Source organism: Myotis davidii, unplaced genomic scaffold, assembly GCF_000327345.1.
Source record: "Myotis davidii unplaced genomic scaffold, ASM32734v1 scaffold2601, whole genome shotgun sequence".
In the NCBI taxonomy this organism is placed as follows: Eukaryota; Metazoa; Chordata; class Mammalia; order Chiroptera; family Vespertilionidae; genus Myotis; species Myotis davidii.
The window spans coordinates 6,412-11,640 of NW_006291445.1; the positions used below are offsets into that span (position 1 = coordinate 6,412).

At 39.2% G+C, this 5,229-nt stretch overlaps 1 protein-coding gene across 1 annotated transcript in view; it reads left to right on the forward strand.

Annotated features, from left to right (window-relative positions):
* Window positions 1-5,229, forward strand: part of LOC102751617 (testis-specific gene 10 protein) — a 115,735-nt gene that overhangs the window by 6,357 nt on the left and 104,149 nt on the right. Inside the window, exon 2 of the mRNA XM_006764747.2 lies at window positions 2,268-2,396. The gene's annotated coding sequence lies outside the window, so the exon portion shown is untranslated. The remainder of the gene's footprint in view (window positions 1-2,267; window positions 2,397-5,229) is intronic.

Genomic DNA, 5,229 nt, shown 5'->3' on the forward strand with positions numbered 1-5,229 from the left:
AATGGGCCAGGCATTGATGGGTCAGCATCACCAGCACAATCCCAACAGTGCCACTTCCCCTCCCTAGACACTCCACAAGGAAGAAACGATATAAAAGCAGCCACCAGGTGGCTCCCGACAACAAGCACAAACGTCAGCGGGACAGATCTGGATCCTGGGCCTGCAAGGGTATCTCACCACCCGCCTGGAGTGCCAATCCCATCCCAGACCTTCCTCCTCCCACCACCTCCCACTCACCCCCTTGGGATGGGTGCTAGACACAGGGCTCAAGGCTGGCGAGCGCTGCTGCCATGGCATGAGCCGCTCCCAATCAGAACTGACTGGGCAGGGGCCCGCGGAAGGAGAAGCGGGGCCAGGATAAGCAGGAGTAGCAGGCAGGAGCCGCAGGTGGCGATGGAATGCCAGTTTTGGCCCAATCCCTGCAGGCCATGCTGAGGGACCCCACCGGTGCATGAATTTGTGCACCGGGCCTCTAGTTGTGAGTACAAATCTTCATTTTAACAAGATTCCCAAGTGACTTGTATATTCACTAAAAACTGAAAAATACTGCTAGAGTGAGGAGTCATTTGATTCTGTTATTCTAAGTGAAATTTTTATAAGTAGGAACATATTTTTCAACAGAAACTGTAAGGAATAGTAATTAGGGTTTCAGCTTATGCCATAAAGGCCTAAATCAGAGGTTCTCAACCTGTGGGTCACGACCCCTTTGGAAGTCAAATGACCCTTTCACAGGGGTCGCCTAAGACCATCGGAAAACACATCTATAATTACATATTGTTTTTGTGATTAATCACTATGCATTAATTATGTTCAATTTGTAACAATGAAATTGGGGGTCACCACTACATGAGGAACTGTGTTAAAGGGTTGTGGCATTAGGAAGGTTGAGAACCACTGGCCTAAATGATTCATAATTAGAAATACTCTGTGGGAGCTAATGCTTAATTTCCAAATGAGGCAGTAACTGCTGAAATGAAAACCAAAAAACCGACATATTTTGCTTAGGAAAGAGAAGAAGGAAGATTAATCTGTCACATTGCTAAGTGTTAGATTAGACAAGGTGTGACTCAAGGTCAGTGACTGGGGAGTCCTGATCCTATTATATCTGGAGCACTAGATTTTAGAGCAGAGGTTCTCAACCTGTGGGTCGCGACCCCTTAGTCGAATGACTCTTTCACAGGGGTTGCCTAAGACCATCCTGCATATCAGATATTTTACATTACGATTCATAACAGTGGCAACATTACAGTTATGAAGTAGCAACGAAAATAATTTTATGGTTGGGTCACAACTTGAGGAAGTGTATTTAAAGGGCCAGAAGGTTGAGAACCACTGTTTTAGAGACTAACAGCTGTGTTGGTAGGAGAGCTCTAGGACACTTGTAGCAAATTCTGTCTTCCTTAACATTCAGGCAGCCTTTATTCAGGAAAAGAACTGATTATTTTCCTAAATTACACAATTTCTAAGATACATTGTCAAGTAAAAAAACCACAGTGCATAGTAGTATGTATAATATGTTAATGTAAAATATTGGGTTATTTTGCACATGAAAAAATGTACACACTGGAAAAAATTCTAGAAATGAAATTATTGTTATGCTGCTAGATTTTATATAATTCTCTATAAACATTGTGCCAATTTACACTGCCACCAATGATACATAAAAATGCTACATTATATAGCCAACTATTTTATCTTTGCCAAGGTGAGTTAAAAAATGGTATTCAATGTTGTTTTAATGTGTATCCCTCTAAATGGAGAGATTGAGTATCTTTAAATCTATTTAAAAGTCATGTATATGAAGTATCCATATTCGTTGCCACTTTTTCTACCAGGGTATTTCTTTTCCTTTCTTATTTATAGGAATTATTAATATATTACAAATAAGTCAGCCCTTTATGATATGCGTAGCAAACCTTTTTGGAAAACACAGGCCTAGAGATAGATACTTAATTTGCTGCTGACCCAATATTTTCTTAGTTACAGTGATTACCAAGGGGGTAGGATGGGGTATGTCTCTTTTGAAAAGCATGTTCGATATTGTAGTTTTATATTTGGAAAGCACACAGAAAAAGTTTTATAACATAAAATGTTAAGAAAGTAAAGCTTGCTGAAATATTCTTTGCTGGTGTGACAAGGTTAAAACCGATTGAAAATGTATCTAAGAATGTGATTAGATTAAAAAATTTATATATAGTACTGTTGTGAGAAACCACAAAACTGTTTTAAAAAGAATGTCCTGATATTATTCCCATTCTTTCCACTAGGTTACCACCAAAGAACATGATTTTGGTCTAGGGGCTCCAGTTTCCGAAGCTGGAAAATACCAGAATACTCTCCAGCTAGAACAACAAGTGAGAACTCAAGATAAATTCATCTCTACACTGAAATTACAGGTTACATTTAATTTACATATGTATTTATTTCCCTGAATTAATTTTGGCTGGGGCCTATTTTAAAATAAGAAGGCAGAGAACATTAATTCAGTGCTGGCTTATGGTTTTATTTTCTGGGTCTAAAATCATTTCATTTTTATCTTAACCATTTTGAAAAACAGCAAAAAACACTGAAAGGCTGGAGGAAGAAGGAAGACTGACTAGGGACCCCAACATACCAAGAATGACACGTTAGTGAGTTCCTAGATTTTTTAATTTATTTTTTGCTCCATATATTCCAGAATGCTCAGAAACAACAATGGATGCAGACAAAAAACAGTCTCAGAAAAGCGGTCTGTCTCTAGCCAGAGGACTAGGAAAGGGACAGCCTAGCAAGGAAGACTACTTTTAGACAGTAACTGCCTGCTCTAAGCAACACAGTGGAAAACCTATAGCCCCGCTTCTGCCCACAAAGACTAGGAACCTAGCCCGTTATCCTTGCCAGGCTGTAACAAGAAGCCCCAGCTGCACCTCATACCCTCCTCTCCCCGCACCAGCTTCTCCATCCCCACAAGGTGGTGTCAAAGAAGAAGGCTGAGTTGGACACCAAGACTTTTGTGCCCACAAGGCGGTAAGGGAAGTCCCCAACCCCATTGTGTGTGTGAAGCACATGGGGAGCCTACAAGCAGCTACCCCCACCGGGTGGTGTGAAGTGCCTCCTTTCCTCCTTGCTGGAGTGGTGTCCGCTGAGAATATGCAGAGTTAGGGCTTTACCAGGACCCAGCACGAACAAGTCCACCCACCCACGGTGGCAGTGGTGGACATGTGAGAGCAGTCGCGAGGCACCTCTGCTCTTCCTGCTGTTGTGGTATCAGCAGAGGCCCAGTGAGGAGCCTGAATTTCCATCCCTGCCCAGCAGGAACAAGGAGCTTCACCTTCTCCAGGTGTCCATGGAAGCCTCTGGTAAAAACTGGACTTCCCTCCCACCCCAAGCAGGAACAGAGCAGTGTCCCTCTTCTCTAGCTGGAGCAGTGTCACAGGAAGCCCACTAAAACACAGGATCCAGAGTCTTAGAATACCAAGATTCAATTAAAAGAAAAAATCAGTCCTCATCCTAAAAATCAGGAAGATCTCAATTTCAATGAGAAAAGACAAGATGTGACAACACAGTGATGAGTTAGATATTATATGATCTGACAAGAATTTTAAATCAGGCAAGAATTTTATGAGTGTTTCAGCAAGCAATTTTGATTATTTCTAAGGCACACAAAAGAAAATGGAGATAAAGAAGAACCAAATGGAAATTTTGGAAATTACCAAGTTGTTTTCAGTAAGTGAATGGATAAGTGAACTGTCGTGCATCCATAGAACGGAATTATAAAAAGAGATGAGTTGCCCTAACCGGTTTGGCTCAGTGGATAGAGCATCGGCCTGCGGACTGAAAGGTCCCAGGTTTGATTCAGTCAAGGGCATGTACCTTGGTTGCAGGCACATACCCCTGTAGGAGATGTGCAGGAGGCAGCTGATCGATGTTTCTCTCTCATCGATATTTCTAACTCTCTATCCCTCTCCCTTCATCTTTGTAAAAAATCAATAAAATATATATTTTTAAATAAGTAAGTAAGTAAGTAAGTAAATAAATAAATAAATAAATAAATAAAAAGAGATGAGTTGTTAAGCCACAATAAAACATAAAGGAACATTGAAAGTATATAACTAGGAGAAAAAAGTCAATCTGAAAAGGTTACATACTCTGATTCCAACTATATGACCTTCTGGAAAAGACAAAACACAGACGTTAGAAAGAGCATCTCCTGCTAGTGATTTGGGAGGAGGGAGTGATGAATGGAGCACAGGTGATTTCTAGGTCACTGAAACTATTTTGTATGATACAATAATGATGGATACATGTCAGTATACATTTGTCAGAACCCAAAGAATGAACACTAATCTAAGCTATGGACTTTAGTTAATGATGATGTATTGATGTTGGCTTATCAATTGTATCAAGATGTAAATAAGAGGGGAGAGTGAGTGTGTATGTTTGAGGTGGAGAAACAAAAGGTATGTGGGAAATCTGTGTAATTCCCTGTCAGTTTTTCTATAAACCTAAAACTGCACTAATTTTTTGAGTACAAGTCTTCTACCTCCTTGATTAAGTTTACTCCTAAGTATCTTATTTCTTTTGTTGCAGTAGTAAATGTGTGGGGTTTTTTTAAAAAAATTATTCTTTCTGGCACTTCATTATTGGTGCATAAAAATGCTCCTAATTTCTGAATTTTAATTTTGTATCCAGCTACTTTGGGAAATTATTTATTTTATTTAATAGTTTTTTGGTGGAATTGTTTCTGTGTACATCTCATGTGCAAATAATGATAGTTTTACTTCCTCCTTTCCAATTTGGATGCCTTCTATTTCTTTTTCTTGTCTGATTGCTATGGCTGGGACTTCCAGTTATATGTTGAATAATGTGGTGAAAGTTGAAATCACTGCCTTGTTCCTGATCTTAAGGGACACACTTTTAGTTTTTGCCCATTTATGTGATGTTGGCTGTAGGTTTGTCATATATAGCCTTTATTATGTTGAGATATGATTCCTCTTCCCATTTTGCTGAGAGTTTTTATCATAAACTAGTGGCCCGGTGCACAGATTCATGCACATTGAAAGGAAATTAATAAGAAGAAATATTTTAATATTGCTATTTGCCCTTTATAATAGAAGTGTCAGAGATAAAGGAAAAATAGTAAAATGTATATAAAAATAATATATAAATAGATGAATAGATAAACAGTAACAACATAATATAACAACAACAAAGACATGATATTCTGTAAATGATGCCACTTTCTTTCAG